At 39.2% G+C, this 18,577-nt stretch overlaps 1 protein-coding gene across 1 annotated transcript in view; it reads left to right on the top strand.

Annotated features, from left to right (window-relative positions):
* Positions 1–18,577, top strand: part of LOC109098441 (semaphorin-6D-like) — a 108,565-nt gene that overhangs the window by 26,538 nt on the left and 63,450 nt on the right. The window contains exon 2 of the mRNA XM_042743657.1: positions 4,756–4,844. The gene's annotated coding sequence lies outside the window, so the exon portion shown is untranslated. The remainder of the gene's footprint in view (positions 1–4,755; positions 4,845–18,577) is intronic.

The raw sequence follows: 18,577 nt of genomic DNA, 5'->3' as shown, positions 1-18,577 counted from the left end.
GTTCCTACAGACTGAGAGAGTTTCTTCATCGCTCTGTTCTCCTCCCTCTCTGAGCAGCTCCATTCTGTCTGTCACCGCTTTTGTTCGCTTGTGGGAAACAGAGTTTTGTAAGCCTTTTTTTCAGAATAGAGCTGGAACCCAATCAAACAGAGATAGAGAGAGAAAGCAAGAGAATCGCTAGTCTGATGACTGGCATGTGAAACAGTAAATTGCGGAGTCTCCAGGCACATTAGAACCAGGAGGAAAAAACACTCACCTCCTTAATATTTCAATTGTTTCTCCTAGATCTAATCTAAAAGCAAACTGGGACTTTTGCTTAAGTTTCCTGATAATGAGACTAAAACTATCCCTCATGAGTTTCAGAAGACATTTTAACCATGTTGATTTCCATCTGCCTGGTTTCCAAGACCAAATATTGTCTTATCCATATTCATTTTATAACTCTACTATCTCTACTGTAATTTTAATTTACGTAGACAAACACTTGCTTCTATTTTAATTCCAACAAAGTCATTTCAGGAGGAAAATCTGAAATTGAAACAAAACTGAGAAAAAGTATGATCTGTTGTGTGGATGGATGAAAGGACTGATGTGATAATATGCCTATGATATGAATGCATGATCTCTCTCAACTCCTCTACTCGCAATCCTTTGTCCTTTAATATCATGCCCACAGCTCAGAAATTATGCCAAGGTCCAGTAGATGGTCACAGCTGTGTTCTTTCATCAGGTTACCCTTCAAATTAGAAAAAAGACCCCTCTGACGAGAGCCAAACCACCCCACATTCAACAGCTCAGAGGGGTGTGTGTGCTGTGTTTAGTTAAACTCAGCCTCATCTTTCAAAAAACATGCTTTCATAAAAGTTCAGCTTGAGCCTGCATGTGATTGTGAAGAGCCTGGAGTCCAGCGTCCAGCACACAACAGCGCTCTTAGGGCAGTTTGCGGCTGGTACTCACTTTAGCTGGCACAGAGGGTGAAACAGCCTGGCACGGCTGCCCTCTTCTCTCTCTCGCGGGCCATACCCGGCAGGACGCCAGCCTGTGCTAGTGAGGCCACTTGTCTTTTAACAGAAGAGAAGGTTCTCTATCTTCTCCATCATCTGGAAGGGTCAGGCCTCATAGAGAGAACAATGGCTGCATACATCCAACCACAGAAAGCAAACATAGACCGTGCCGGGCAGCGGACACACTTACAAACCATCCCTCATCCAGCTCTATGTGTATGCGCAAGTCCAGCCCGGTGCAGTTGTTATGATGCCAAAAGGTTTGGATTTTCCCAGGATTGCCATGCAGTTCGGTGTGAGAGTTTGCAAGCAGGAAGGAATCTGCCCTCTTTCAGTGGCGCTCAAAGGAAAACTGTGAAATCGGCTCTGAACTGCAGCGGAGGACAAACAGAAGAGCAGAGGAGACAAACGCAACCCGTCTCGACCCAACTTACTGGAGGCTTTTCAGAGCTCTTTGCAGTGGAGAATGACATCACTCTCCCAAACAACCAACACAAAGACGCAGAGAAAAAACACTCACAACATCACAACCTGAACGCACACACTGAATTTAGACCAGGCCTCCCCTAATCCTGGTTTCCTCTAGTGCAGGTGCTTCAAACAAGTTTCCAAAGTTATTCTGCACATCCTCGTGATCAGCCTGAAGAACTCCTCAGAAGAACATGTTCCCTCTTTCGGTTGCCATGCAACAGCATTTACAGAAGGTGCCATTAGTGAGGGGAAATGTGGGTTTTCTACTGTGGTTCCATATTTATGCGCAATGGTTTTTATATGGTAATTCAAGCCACTTAAAGTCAAAAAACAGTAAAACCATTTTTCGTTCTGTGTAACACTGCATGAAGAATGTAACAGTTTAAAGATGCATCAAACAGGGATGGTATGAGATGGCAGTAACATAGTATGTTTACATTTACCATGGTACTGAATGATTGCTATACAGTATGTCTACCATGGAACAGTACAACAAGGCACTTAAGAAGATACAATGGAAAATGTTTTTTCCTTGCAAAACTCACCACAACAACACTGCATTGTAAGTTGTAGCATTTGCTCCTAAAAGGTTCATAGTAGTACCTTAAGGGTACACACAGAGATGTTGTTGTTATGGGGAGATACTACCCTCTGTGGCTCTACCATTGGAGAGAGAGAGTAATTGTTATCTTGGATCATGCTTTGATAACGATCACGTTTTAGGCTAATGTCATTGAATTTCTCTCTGAGTTGACAAACTGAGTTGTGCTACAGAAATCTGAAATTAAATCCTTCCTGTCACAAAAAAAAAAAAAATTTAATCTCTAAAAATAGATAAATCCAAAATGAACGTTTAATGGCAAATGCTGATGATTATCCAATAGGCTATCAGTCCATTAAATGATAACTTCACAAAGAAGTTTATTCAGTCTAGTCAATTCTCTCCTCCATTTACATTCATTCCCTGCATACAGTCTCATGCAAAGCTGTCATTGGTTTAGTACTTTTTCAAAGGTATATCTTTGTATCTTTTAGTACTAACATGTATAATGTAGGTACTAATATGTACCTTTAAGACACCAGTATAGACCCTTTAGGTACAAAGGTGTACCTTTTGAAAAGGTACCGCTGCAGTGACAGCTTTGCCTAACATCAGAGGCTTGCCTTAAAGCTGTAGATAAAGTACAAAGTTGTCACTTTACTAGGTGACTGCTTACTGTTTAAGGTCAAAAGTTAACACCCCCCAATTCTCTATGATATTCTGGTGTCTAGATATGACTCTCGTTCTTCCTTCAGTGTAGATCAATTGGACTTTACATCTGTCAGGCAAAAATTGCAAGTAATAGCACACCTCTCCTGAACAAGCTGCACAATTTGAGGTATTATTCACTTTTGTAGCACAAAAGGTGCGAGAGTAGTTATGTGCCAAAAGTTTAACAATTACAATTGGGAATTGTTCAAATCCATAATCCTCCGTATAAACAACAATAATAGTGATATTTTCTAGCAAGCACCACTGTAAAATGTAGAAAGGATGGAATATTAAGTTACCAGCTGTCAGACTGAACAATCAGTTTGATCTGATGTAGCCGACGGTCGAAGATGACACATACAGAAAAGCAGCAAACAGCAGCAGTTGAGTAATGGATACCAAAAAGCTTCAGGCTAACAGATTATCTAGCCAACAGTTTCCTTAAAAGAGCCCCCTACTCAACACTCATCTGAAGTAAACTAAACTGATGCTTGCTCCATGTGCTGTACCACACACACACACACACACACACACACACACACACACACACACACACATACACACATACTCTAATGTCATACACACAGAGCGGTAATCAATCCTGTTGCCAGTGTGAGAGCAGACGTCTTTCTCAGATCAGCTCTTCTGCTACGCTGCTAACTCTAAATTACGGCTTTGACTTCACAGCCCAGCACGAAGCCTTCCCTCTAAAACTCGCTCTCATGCTGTCTGATGTGATAAACACCACAATAACACTTGCGATCAATGCAAACCAGCCTTTGTGCTTTATTTCAAGTCAACATGAAATCAAAATAGATCCTTTTTTATTTTTTAATATACATTTCTGATATATATATATATATGTATATATATATATATATATATATATATATATATATATATATATATATATATATATATATATATATATATTTTTTTTTTTTTTTTTTTTTTTTTTTTTTTTTTTTTTTTTTTTTTTTTTTGGTTTTTGTTCATAATTTATTGCATGGACATAATGCCAAAAATTTAAAAATAAAACACTTCGCTGATTTCACAAATATCACCCTCTTAGTTTTTTCAACCCCTTCCCTTAAACCACCTGGCTCTTTTCTTTGATATAACCTCCACTTTTCACGATCCAATCAATTAGCTTATTATTTTAGTATATGGATACTTTTTTTTATTTTTTATAATGAAATAAGAAATAACGTCACAACGCAACATTTGAAATCACAAGTTTTTTGTGACTTTTAAAGGCTTTTATTTTGAAAATATGTGTAAAGCAGTTATCTGATCATTACTTTTTTTCTGTTCTATTGAGAGAGAGCGAAAGGAAGTTATGAGACTAAACTGTTCATATTTAGTAACACATACATTCTGTGGTCTGCCTTCACTTATTTTTAGTCTGAATAGGGGAAGCGTTCAGGGTTCAGAGAATGTTAGCTACATTTCTAAATGCCAGTGTGTGTGTTTGTGTGATACAGTTTAAACTCATCAATCCACTCTTTTCCTTCCTCTGAAATGTCTTTGAACTGATCAGAGGAACGGAACACTTAAAGTTAGTTCATCTCGTGTTTTTCTCTCCGCGGGTCTTATCTGCGGGGCTGTACTTGAGCTGAAGGCATTAAGAAGCTTTACGCTCCACACAGTCTGACCGCAAAAGGTCAGTTTTGCAAATTGGGTTCATTAATCTTTAATAGTACAGCAACTCCACAGAACCTCTTCATCCATGCCTGCAGATTAAAATGAATCACGTGCTCGGAAAGATTAGTCTGTTGGGAATTTTCTTGGGTCGGATGAAAACTGTCCAGAGAGTCTGGAACCTTTGGGCTTACTGAAAGAAGAAGAAGAAGAAAAACACCTGACTGACACACTTTTCTGTTATCTCTTAGAGCGACAGGCTGGGATAGAGGATGCTGGCATTTCTCTGCTGTGAAATTACAATTATTACCACATTATCTACTGTAGTTATAGCCCTGTTTTTCTTCAGATGGACTCTTTGACAGCTCTTGTCTCTTTTCTGCACAGGACTGTGAAAAACTGACGTTCCTAACAGTGATGTCCTCCTTCATGCCCCACTGAATGAGATGAAATCTCATCTGTTGCTGTTTCTAAAGGTAAGACAGCAGTAAATTCTCTCAAACGCGGATAGACACAATAATGAAACATTCTCCAGAATAAACACACCCAGAGGAAAATGTTATCGCTCAGCACTGGTCTATCATAGCTCATGAGACTAAATGGAGTTCTCATTTATATGTCATTGAGGTATAAAATGAAACTTTGTCTAAGATATTTACCCTACAATTGCTTAGGAGAAATAAAAACAGACAGAAATGAGACAAATTGTTGGCATAAAGGTACACTGAGACCATGACAAGCAATCAGGCAGTCTCTTGTTTCCACTCTTCTACACTCTTCTTCTGCTTCTATCTATCTATCTAATCTAATTCAGTTTTTCAATTTATTTTTACAATTTTTACATAATAAGCTTGTAACTTATCAAACTACTGATTCAACATTGCTTCCCCAATACTGGTGATGAGCTCACACCGTGATCTCATCTGTGTCAGAGCCTCATGACATGGATTCATCCTGAAATAATTTTCGGTGTTTTTAATGAGAAACAGTTCTACACCAGATGGGTCACCTATTCTTTCAACCATAATGATAGACTTATTAAAAATGTATTACTCATAAAAAACTAACCAACCCCACTGTGTCTCTCTGTCCAGCCTCCTTCCCAAAAACCAATATGTTGTCCAGGAAATGGTCAAGAATTACTACTGTTTAACTTAGGTTTATATCTGAGCTTAGACCAGGGGTGGGCAACTCTGGCCCTCAAAGTCCACGTTCCTTTTACAAATCAAAAATGAGCAATTATGGAAAACATTTATCGGTCATCGGCAAACCTCTTCAACAGCCTCTGCAATCTGCTGAGTCTGAAAGTGAGAGTGCTGGATTGATGCTTGGATGGGTTTTATATGCAGTCAGCCCTGCCGAATACAGCTGTCCACTTCCCCACCCACCAGCTCAAATTTTAGATTTTAGATTCCATTTCTAGCTGCATTAATAATGCCATCATTATAGCCATTAACAATTAAGTATACAGTTAAGTATACAGTTAATACTGTTAAGTAAACAGTACGTATTAATGGTAAATTATTGGTTCTCTGAGCAGAGCCAAATAGAGTTAGCACAAACCTGCCATAAACCTACTCGGCAGTGAAACCGGACAGCACTTGAAGGTCCTAAAGTTCATTGAAGCAGTGCAGATGGTGGCCAGAGCAGCTAATTTTAACCTTTACTGCCTTTGCAGTCACAAAGTACTGGGCTTTATGCCCTCTTTTGGCTCAAAGCCTCTGATGATGAAATTTTGTGAGCTGTAAGTTAATCTGATATGCTGCCTTGAAGTCCCTGGAAGTGCGTAATAAAGTGGTTTTGGCAATAAAATGAAGAAGAAGAAGAAGAAGAAGAAGAAGAAGAAGAAGAAGAAGAAGAAGAAGAAGAATGTATATTATTTTTCATTTTATTTATTTAGGGCCTGGTTTCACAAACAGGGGTTAGACTAAGCCATGATTAGGCCATAGTTCAATTAGGACATTTAAGTAATTTTTCAAAAACTCCATTTTTTTTTTTTTTTTCAAAAACTGTTAGTCTTTTAAATATCATAACGTTTGACCTTTCTCATGACAAGGAAAGGCTACCTCAGGTTCTAAAATGTCCTTTGTTACAACTTCCAAAAAATTATAAATTAATAATTAAGGATATCTAATACTTTTTTACCATGATAAAAGCCCCTTGCCTCCTTAAGTTTAAATTAATAATCTTTATCACTGCTCTTCATCAATAGTTCTCAAAACATGTAAAATTGAGTAGTACAGTAAATATTCCCGATTAAAAATATTTAAAGATTCCATGTTCATTCTTTAGATGACATGCAACCAGCTCAGAAAGTCAGGGCTTGGTGTTTATTTCAAATAAATTTTAATCTTTACATTAAAATATATTTGAATTTTTTTTTCAAACTGGAAATTATGACTCTAGTGTTCATGTGCACTCATCTCACAAATAAGATCATTCCATTATGACCTGAAGGCAGCAATACCTCCATCAGTTCTGCAAGGTCTAATCAAAAATGGCAGGTTAGAGCAGATTAGAGGGTTCAAAACTGAGCAGTAGTTATGAACTGCCATGTTACTCAGTTGGCTTTTAAGTGGTTTGCTTTATTTTGACGTTTGGATGGGTCTCAACGGGTGGGTGGCTTTCCCTCTTCTCAGATTCTACATTTGGTTGAGTACTATGCAAGATTCTTAGTGGATGAGTAGGAAGCCATGTGTCGTGAGGGTCACCAAGGTCAAAAATGCTATTTGGTTTAGAGAACCTCAAAGAAGAGCTGTCAGCTGGGTTCATATGGCTGATCAATTCAAGGCACTGCAGGATAAAAGATTTGAGTATCAGACAGTACCCAGTCATATTGACTATGTTTATGATTTTTGACATTTATGCATTTATTTATTTTTTTAGTCTGTGAGTAGTGTGAATAAATGATGACAGTAGTCATAAACTACTTCCTAACTGCCTACAATTTATGGAACTTCTTTCAGGTAAGATTTTAATAAACAGCAGTGTGGCAAATAGCTGATTGGTAGAAACTGTGAAAGAGAAAAAGCTTTGTTTTCCAGAGATTTGTATCAAGAATTTTGTATCAAGAAACACTCGGCGGTTACAATCAACTCTACCTCAGAGCCAAATTTACAGTTCTGCTCTTTGGGAAGCGTCCAAACCATACGATCATATTAAACTTGAAGAGGAAAGGACAATAACCTTACAAATACAATTTACTTTTAAACAAAAACAGTAAACCAGGAAGAGACATTATCATTTAACCTTTATTTTGTACTCTGTACTCAATTAAACTCAGAGTCTAAGGTTTTCTAAGAGACATTTGTAAACTTTTATGACCCTAAATTTCACCTCACTGTCTAAGGCCTTTAGTGAACTCACATTATGCCACTTACCCATTAAAATTAATTTAGTTTAGCGCCACTGCAACCCCACAGAGAGCCCTGTGGGTGTGTGAACAGTGAGTGTGTTGGGGTGATCAAGGGTCAGGGGAAATTTCCTGGCTGTAACTGCCGACGGGGCCTCGCTGCCATTCTGAGCACTAAACAGCCCTCAGAATGCTCTTTAGGGTTAGTCACTGGCGTCGTTTTAGCAGCAGGAGAGCTTTTAGGACCCTCTTAGGAGGGGGTTTTATATACACACAAATGCTTACCAGTATTGTTACTAGTATTACTAAATATTACCAATAAAAATGTAAACACAAAATAATTAAATAATACAAATGAAATAATTTATGTACAATAGATTGAAAACTAAAAATAAAACATTATTTGAAATACTATTTCAAAACAAAATGAAATAAAATATATTAAAAATATTTTTGGTAGTCAATGAGATATTTTCTTAGAGGAAGAATCATATGTTTAGCAGCAGGAGATCTGTCGGAACCCTCTGAGGAGGTTGGTTTTACAAACACACGCAAAGAGATATACAAACACACCAGTATTATTACTGAATTCATATAACTGAAAATACTACTAAGAAGAAAAAATAATAATAATAATAAAATAATCATTAAAAAAATAATAAAAAATGGAAAACAGGAAACAGATAAAACATTACCTGAAACACTGAAAAAAATATATATTAAAAAAATGAAAATGGATGGCAATAGAGTGTACAATAGAATACAAAGAGACTCTTTGATTTGATGGGGGAAGCTTGGCTCATGAATATTAATTATATGAGGTGACATTCACCCTGTAATCCTGACTGATTTGCTCAAAGACAGACATTGGTAAGAGGGCGTTAGTCATGGCAGGATTACCGCTTACTGTTTGTTCAGTCTGTCATCTATGTAACGGCTAGGTTTGGAAGTCATTATTTTACATATTCAGCTACAAATGGAGAGACAAACTGGGTAATTTCTGAAAGTCTGACATGTAGATGAGGAGGCTTACACTAAAGACTGCAATTTTATCTTTTACTACAACATTTTTATAATATTTTGTAATAATAATAAGTATAGTTGTACATATTTATAGTTTTCATTAAACATACAGAAAAGCTATCATTCAACTCTGTGACATGTATGGAAAACATTGGCTTATGATGCAAAACATTACTTGCATATTTTTTTTTTTTTTACCCATTGCAGCTTAGTGACATATTTAAATCAGCAGAAACCTACCATTGTGTTCACACACCACAGACAATAAAGTAAGTTTGCAAGACTTAAAATATTCAAACATGATCAGCAGATTTAAGCTCGATCAGTGACAGTTTCATCAGCAGGCCTAAAACTCCCTCACACTGGCCCAATGTGCTGCTGCAGTTAGGATTTTTGAAGTATTATTTTAACTTTGCTTCCAAATGTAATGGTGTCTCACACATGAACTGCTATAAAAGTGTGATAGATGATTCAGTGTGGTCAGGTTTGTTTCATAGGGCAGAGAGCAGAGTCTTTATAACCATTATCTGATATAATAAACCTCTCGATTGTACCAACTCAGTTCTTTATGCTTATGTCTGCATGCAATGAGTGAGTCATCTGCTGAGGTGAATCTAAAGTGGTACCTTACTCTGCTGACGCATGTGTGTGTTTGTGTGTGTGTGCTGAGGTCAAGTGATGTCATACCTTCATTTGAATTATGAAATGGAGGACATGACAAAGGACACAAGTGGACTGACACACCTTCTGTTGTTTGACATATGTTGAGATGTTTTTAAAGCGATTTAACGTCCACGTGGAGAGGTGTGTCTGTACTGATCAAACATGGATAAATGGAAAGTGACACAAACATTGATCCTGTGCTGCTTTGATCAGATCACACTGACAGCATAGATAAATGAGATGAACTTCAGCCTTTGAACTGAACCTCACGCATACCCCACCACTAATCACTATAACACACACAAACACAAGCCACACACATAAATCCCATTTGTTTCTTTAAAGGCTTCATACATATCATTGTTTTGTATCATTTTAGGGTGTTTCACTATAGAGCTTTTTATGCAAAGCGAGTCCTTTTGGCATTGTTGGTTCCTTGAGCTCAGGCATGTCCAATCCCGCTCCTGGAGGGCCACCTTCATGCAGAGTTAAGCTCCAAAACACCACTGATTTAGCTGTAAGTGTTTTTTCTGAACTTAGGTTCACTGTCATTTTCTCTGTCCTTAAGACCTAAAAACTTAAGGGCTTTGTCAAAGGTTTTTTTGGTCTTCACAAACTTTGATTTTCTAGTGATTTTTGTTTTTAAACACCATCATGGTAACAATTCTTAAACAAAGCAATAAACATAAAATGCACTGTTAAATAAATGGGGTTACACTTTATTTTAAGGTGTCCTTGTTACAGTGTAATTAAGTACTGAGTAATATTAATTAACTACATGTACTTACTATATGGTTAGGGTTTGGCTTAGGGTTACTTGCATGTAATTATGCATAATTTATTGTTATTATAATAATATGTGCTTGTAACGTAACAAGGACACCTTAAAATAAAGTGTTACCACAAATGGTAACACTTTAGAACAGGGAACACATATTCACTATTCTCTCTTTCCTAGCGTTTATCCCGCATTGGCACAGGTTCCGCTGTTTGGCACACTGCTCTCCACTTCTTCCGGTCTAGGGCGTCCTCAGGTTCAACATTGATTTGTTTCATATCTTGCTTGATCCAGTCTATCCATCTCTTCTTCGGTTGACCTTGTGTATACCGTCCATCAAGGCTCAGGTGCAATGTTCGACGGGCCACTGATTCTTCTCTGCTGCAGACAACATGGCCATACCAACAGAGGCATGCTTCCCTCATCTTCTCACTGATTGGGTCCACTCCTAATATTTTCCACACATCCTCATTCCGGACCCGGTCCAGTCGAGTCAGCCCAAGCACCCATCGCATCTCCATAGTGTGGAGGGTCTGCTGGTGTTTGGTGGATGCAGACCAACATTCCACTCCATAGAGTGCAACTGGCGCACAAAGGTCTTATAAATCTTTGCCTTGAGATGGATGGGTAATCATCGATTGCATAGAACTCCTGAGACTTGGTGCCACTTTAGCCAGGAGATGTTGACACGCGCTGTCACCATCTGCCGAGAGAGTGGAGCCGAGATATTTGAAACACTTCACTTTCTTCAGGTCTTAACCATCAACTATATTGGTACTTGCAGTTTGTAGGCCGCATTCCATAAATTCGGTCTTTGTAAGATTGAGCTGCAGTCCCTTTTCATTCAGCCAATCTTTCCACTGTTGCACTTGATCATTGAGAGTCTGACGCTCTTCATTTGTGAGTACATTTACATTTACATTTAGACATTTAGCAGACACTTTTATCTAAAGCAGCCAGATCCAGCAAGATAAGTATTAAAAATTAGGAATCCACTCTTGCCAGTCTTAGGGCTTCCACAACTGAGAGCAAGGCCGTCTCGGTTGCATGTCCACTTCTGAAACCAGACTGGTTGCTGTCGAGGAGGTTGTTCTGTGTGAGAAAGGCAGAGACTTGGATAAATACAGCTCATTCAAGTGTTTTTGCAATGAAAGGAAGAAGGGAAAATGGTCTGTAGTTCTCTAAAAGAAATGGGTTAAGGGTGGGTTTCTTAAGTAGTGGGGTTATACAAGCCTAAGCCTGCCTAAATGCTGAGGGAAAAACACCAGCGTCAAGGGATGTGTTGATGTTAGTAAGTGCTGGTACAACTTCAGGAGAAATGGCTTGAAGGAGATGAGATGGAATAGGATCAAGCGGACAAATACTAGGATGGTTTGAAAGGATTAGTTTGGAGACTTCTTTGAGTTTTATTGAGTTTGACACCCCTGATCAAGGTGGATACTGAAGTCTCCAAGCATAACTAGGGGAGTACCATCCTCAGGAAAGTTTGAAAGCAGCACAACTAATTTATCCAAGAAGTTACTTTGTGGTCCTGGGGGTTGATAAACAGCTACAAATTGGATTTTAAAAGGGTGGGTAATAGTGACTGAATGTGATTCAAAGGAACCGCTAATACCCAGTGACTGAATGTGATTCAAAGGAACCGCTAACCCCAGAGAAGGTAAAGGAATATATTTCCAATCATTAGAGATAAGCAGACCAGTACCTCAACATCTTTCAGGCAGATGGTGAGTGTGGGAAAGTTAGAAAATTTCTGAGAGTGCTGCAGGAGTAGCAGTATCCTCTGGTTTGATCCACGTCTCTGTCAGGGCCATGAGGTCATTGCACAGGGAGTCCGAAAATTTCGTCCGAAATTTTCACACGTTAAAAAATAAATACAACCTCATGTTATGTAAATCAAGTTTACACACTGCCTCCAAAATATTCGTCCGTCAAAAAAATAAAAAATTCGGATCGGGTTAGATTTTTACAGTTTTTTCACATCCGTACAATCATTATCAAACATTTTTAGACATTTCATGACAGTTCAGAGCCACCGTACTGAACGCCAAAATCAAGAATAGCGATTGTCAAGTTCATCCACTTCGTCTTGCAGCACAAAGCACTGTATATAGATCCTTGCACACTGAGTTCACAGAAATCGGTGGTCTTCTTTTTAATATGTGGCTCTAGTGTCGCTAGCAAAAGCATTAAACTGATACACTGACATCCTGAAGTAAACTTTGAATCGCCCAGGATAGTCCCGCTACTTCTGAGGGGGAACTCTACGTCCTCTCTATATCTCAGGATTGCATGGACTCAATATTTCCTTTCTTTTTATTATTTTAAGAAGTGAGAGGACAACAAAATCATCCTCACTGCTTGAAGACTCCATTTAGTGCTGTTTTCACAACGGATTAAATAATACACATCAGACTCAGTGTGCAAGGTTTCTGTGTGTGACAAATTTTTAGGATTTCGAATATGGAAAAATGCATATGAAAATTTCGGACTCAGTGTGCAGAGACCTTTAGTCTTGAATGACTAGTAATAAATATAATGAAATCTGCTTTGTTTACTGCAGACTGACAATTCCAGAGACCAATAGAAAAATAAATTAGTGTATTAGCAGACATAGGCAAAGTGCGCAGGTTGTTAGGATGGCACTGCCTATAGTGTGTGATGAGTGGTTTGCAAGTGGTAGTAATATTAGGGATATGGAAACACATAGTAAGAGTTGGTCATTAAAACGTAAACAGGAAAAAAGGTTAAAAAGAGGTTGAGTCAAAAGCGATACTTATGTCCCTTGTCTGTGTCCCTGCACTGTGGAGTCACACGGTAAAGTTGATGGTCTTTACACTCTTCGGTCTTCACACGAGGGCTGCCACGGTGTACTAACCTTTTTTATACCCGTTTGACAAAACGGAAATTGAATCACAACAAAGGGCTAAGCAAGTGCACGACACTGTCAAGGTATGCGATATAGTTTGAGACTAAACGCAACATCAGCACGTCTCAACACAGTAAACATAACAAGCGGGCACTCCAGATCAATTCATTGGGGACCCGATTAAATTCCTTTTCCAAGTCCAGGAATGCCATGTGTTTTTGTTTTGTTTGTTTTTCTCTCGGTATTTCTCCACAAGTTGAAGGGCAGCGTGGATAGCATCGATCGTTCTGCATCCCTTGACGAAACCACACTGATTTGGGGTGGTTCTGGCAATACTTCGGAGATGTCCATCAAGAATCCTTTCATAAATTTTCATTATATGACACAAAAGTAGGAGAGGTCTGTGGTTTCCATTCACTTACATCACCCTTTCCCTTCCAAATTGGCACAGTGACACTGGTTTTCCAGGCTCTAGGTGGCTTATTTCCTGCAATCATCATATTGTAGAGTAATGCCAAGATCTCAGCACCCCGCCGTCCTATTAATTTCTAGACTTCAGCTGGAATATCATCTGGTACTGTCGCTTTGCCATTCTTCATTTTCTTGATGTCTGCCAATACTTCAGCTACACTGACTGGTGGGACGGGTCCAGAAATGGGCTCAGGGCTGAGAATTGGTGGATGTGGGAACTCTTCATTGGAAATCTGCGAGAAATAGTCACACCATCATTGTCGGATGGCTGGTGTGGCTTGAAGTAGCTGATGGTTTGCATCCTTAACATGCACCACCCGGCCAATTGCTTGGGACGACTTGTGGTGGAAGCTAGCAAGGTGGTAGATCTTGTTTGTCCCTTCCTGTGTATCCAGTTTGTCATAAAGGTCATTGTAGTGTTTTGCCTTAGCTTTTTTTCTACTGCCAGTTTCACCACTGAACTAAGACCCTTGTATTGTTGCAAAACGGTGGCCAGGCATGTTTGAAACCAGGCCTTATAGGCCATCTTCTTAGCCTTGATTGCTGAACTTCCTCTGTCCACCACCAAGTTGTCTTGCCAATAAACCACCTTCCCTGCATCATCTTTTCTAGCATATTGATGGACCTTTTAATGGATTTGGGCAGTGATTACATTTCAGAAAGTCTCAACTGGTTGTTCAGAGTCAATGTTAAAGGGATCATATAATGCGATTTAAATTTTTCCTTTGTCTTTGGAGTATTACAAGCTCTTGGTGCATAAGGAAGATTTGTAAGTTGCAAAGACTAAAGTTTATAAAGATATTCTTTATAAAAGTTAAGAATCAACCACGCCTACCTAAAATGGCTCATTCTAAATCTGCTGGTCGCTGAGGAAATACATCTACTTGGATCGCTGGATCGGCTTTCACCATGTATAATCAGTATTGTGTCCCCACTGGATGCAACAAATACCTCATTTGTAATGGGTTTTATTGGTTTTGTCTCGTCACGCGGGGGACACAGCATCACAGTTTGGTGAGGGGCATAACATTTCCATCACATGCTTGAGTTATTTGGCCAATCACAATGCACTGGATAGCTGGCCAGCTGATCACAGCACACCTCGCTTTTCAGACTGATGAGCTTTGTAAAAATCAACACGTTTCAGAAAAGTGGGGCATAGAGGACAAACAATAATGTACAGTATGTGGAAATTAATGTGTTTTTTTGAACCTTAAACTGCATGAACACATTTCATTACACCAAATGCACAAAGTAATGTTTTTAGCAACATCATATGAACCTTTTAATGGCATTGAGGGCTCTTGCCAATTCGTTCTTGTGTTCAGACCATTTCAAGCATCTAATTCAGTCATGCTCTGTCCTCTGCACATGTAGTTGTCGCTGCAGGCAGAACCGGACGTCCCTGATGTTGGGGAGCTATGTCATCTGAGGGGATTGCCTTGACATCAAGCACTAGCTTAAGTCACAGCGACATAGCATCCAATAGTCCAGGGGTCTCCAACACTGCTCCTGGAGAGCTACTGTCCTGCAGATTTCAGCTCCAACCCCAATCAAACACACCTGAACCAGCTAATCAAGGTGTTCAGGGCTACTTGATAATTACAGACAGGTGCGTTGGAGCAGGGTTAGAACTGAAGTCTGAAGGATGGTAGCTCTCCAGGAGCAGGATTGGAGATCCCTGCAATAGTCAATCTGTGTGAAGGTGGAATAGGTTGTGTTGTAAGAGGGTCTCTTCTTAAAAAAAGGTGTTAGTGATGGCAAAGTCATGCGCCTCAGCACAGTCTAAGATGCAGCATCCATCGTGGTACTGCCAATCAGGACATGCTCATCTTGCCCCAATGTTCAGAGGTGGGCATCGAGGGATTCCCAGAAATCATCCTTCACGTCCTCTGGCCTGCCAGTTTGGGGGGCATAGCATGATATAATATGAATGGTGGTTGAGCCCAGGATTATCTTAACTGAGATAAGGCAGTCAGAGATACTATCAACCTCAACGACATTGTCCCGGAATTGTTTGCTGATGACCACAGCTATACCTTTTTGGGTTGTCTTGGTGCCATAGTAGATGATCGTATATCCCTCATGGATGTCCCTGGCTTTGGCCCCCTTCCATTTTGTCTCCTGAATACATGCAATGTCCATGGACGTCTGCTAGTTTGTGACTGTGCCCCGTGAGCATACCGATGTTCAGTGTGGCCAGTCGGATCTTCTTATTTAGTAACTTCTTTAACGTGCCCCATCCTTGGGCAGGTAGCCCTTGCCAATTTCTCATGCTATCAGGGAGAGGACGGCACGCGTCGCCTACGGGGGATGCCCTAGCATAGTTGGAGGCTCGTTGTGTTGACATTGCCATTTGATGTGACCGAAAGAAAACCCCAGGCCGACGCATCACTCCGCCTGACACTTTGGGGGCCCTCACCATTTGCCAGGGGGTTACCCTGTTACCAGCTGGCACCACAAGGAGGTGGTGATAGGTTTTTGCCAGCCAAACACATATTCCCTATTAACTGAGAGTTTTCGTAATTAACAGATTTTTACTACTATACCTTCATAAGGATCTGCAGAGTAGTAGGTGCTACACACAGCCAGGAACAGCACAAGACTTTACCAAATTTTACCCTTATCACTAGTTTTTTCTGGTCTTTAGGAATAATAGTATCTGTTCTCTACCTCATTGTGACTGGGTCAGCCAGGTTTCTGAAAACTGAATAGAAGTTGTGGATACATAAATTTGGCTGCTCATGTTCATGTGTTCAAATGTATTAATCTTCCTGACATCAGCACGCTGCAAGCACGTTCATTCCGACATTTTTTTTTTTTTTTTTTTTTTTTCAGTATAGTTTCAATGTGTGGTCTCATTTGAGAGGTTTTGACTTCTACAAATATGTTTATACATACAATGAACTCTTTTATTTCAAAACATTGGGGAAAATCTCTCTCTTTCTTTAATCCCAAATCCCCCCTCCTCCAAACACCTGCCCCACACCCACCATCTTTAATTACAAACATCCTGTATCATGTGTCATTGAGGGGCATTATGGGAAGGCTAATTGTATCAGTGTTTCTGTTAGAGCAGGACACAGAGCAGAGCGTGTTTTGGCTATGATGACGGATACTGGAGCCTTATGCATGAGCCCCAGTGAGACACAAGCAGAAACAAACGCTCATCCCTCCTTCCTGCCCTCCATCACACTCTCTCTTTACTCTCATCCATCAGTGCTGTGACCTCCCGCTATAAACAACAAAACGCTTTTATCCAATGCTGAATCATCTCAGGCTGTTTAATCACAGAGCAGCTCATTGCTTTTATAAGTGCTGTGGTCAGGCAAAAGGAGAGTGAGAGTTTCCCTTACATAAATGTTTCTGGTTTCTATGTGAGTTTGAGTGTCAGTGTTTGAAACTGTGGTGGAAGGTAGAGTTTTGTAGAGTTGATCAGACACAGATAAACATAAAGTCTGTCAGAAAACATTACACAGCCCACTGGAGGACAGTACTATCAGCAGTCCTTCACAAACATTAACACATCTATCAGGCTTCAGGTCCTTCGTCCTATTTCTCTAAAAACTTTTTGCAGGATCACAAACAATTCATAAATGTGGGAAGTCATGTACAGTGTTAAATCTCATCAATGGAATTACTCATTTGTTCACTAATGAAGGCTTTTTCGAACTTTTTCAACTATGACAATGACATAAAAAAGACATTAATGTACTATGAAACCATTTTAATTAAAACATTGTTCAAGATAATAAGAAAAGAAAATAACAAATGAATGAATGAATGAATTTGGCATGACAAAATATTGACTAATGATTGATTAATATGGCATAATGATTCAAAAATATTTTTGTTAAAAGATTACATTTATTACAAAAATATACCAATAAAATTGGTAATGCAATAATCTATTAACCTTGTTGACATTTTGAAAGACAACTTCAGAGGAAATTACCAAATGGTTTTTGAAAACTGAGTTTCAAAAGATGGTCTTTTGTGAATGGGGAGGAAATGTTAAGTTCTAAGAGTATATTTCCATACGTTTTTCATCTGAAAAGGAAAAACTTGATTCCTCCTGATATGACCCCTTTAAATAGACTCACTGTGAGACCAAAATAAGTGAACCTGATTACTTGATGGAAATCACTACATACTGTAATTACTTTGAGGTGATGCATTTACTCTAATTCTTTGATTATATTCAGCTTGTTCAAGTTTAAAGTGTACTCAACACTCTTTCAAGAGTGGATTCATTTGCTTTAAACCCCAAACCAAAGGACAGAAAAAAGACAGCGTTAAAGCAGAGGGGGTTGGCTGGGGTATTAAATATCTCCTCTGAGGTGTTTTGGACGGTGCAGATTGGTGAGAGAGCTCAGCTTAACTCTTGGCTCCCGCTGAGCTTATGAGACTGCAGTCACAGAGTTTTACAGATCCATTTCAGACTCTGACCTACAACTTTCAGAGGTGAAAAGTGGCTAGAAAGACTCTAAAAACAAGCTCTAGAAGGATTTGGCGGTGGATGCCAGAAGAAACACTAGTGGGCCAAAGCACAATGTAAACATCAAACAATAAAAGTGTCCCATGGCAGTAAGCTCAGGAACGGAGAAAAAAAAAATGCTGAAATTTTGTTAAACTAGGTTAGATTGTTTGCTCTGAACCAAGGAGGTCTGTAATACCTACAGTATCTATTATAAGCTAAAAGTATTAACGTCCAAAGTATCTCAGTGGCAGTTGTCATGCAACTAATTATTCAGGACTACAATGCCGTTTGCACCGCGCTCTTCCGTCACTTGATCTTTTGTTTTTGGTGCGTCAATCTGTTAAGTTACTTAGTGTAGGAGATCTTGATCTGCACTCACAAAAGTACATTTACATTCACTACTGATGGGAAGTGATGAATGTAAAATAAAATAAAAAGAAGACGTGAGTTCTCGTGAGTGCAGATCATGATCTCCTATACTAATTAGAGCCGCAGGATAATGATTATCCAAACTGTGATGTTAAAGCCATCAGAGAAGGAAGATAAAAGTCCATGTCATGCTTTTTAGACTCA

Source organism: Cyprinus carpio, chromosome B18, assembly GCF_018340385.1.
Source record: "Cyprinus carpio isolate SPL01 chromosome B18, ASM1834038v1, whole genome shotgun sequence".
NCBI classification, from domain to species: Eukaryota; Metazoa; Chordata; class Actinopteri; order Cypriniformes; family Cyprinidae; genus Cyprinus; species Cyprinus carpio.
This window is presented reverse-complemented; position numbering and strand designations above follow the sequence as displayed.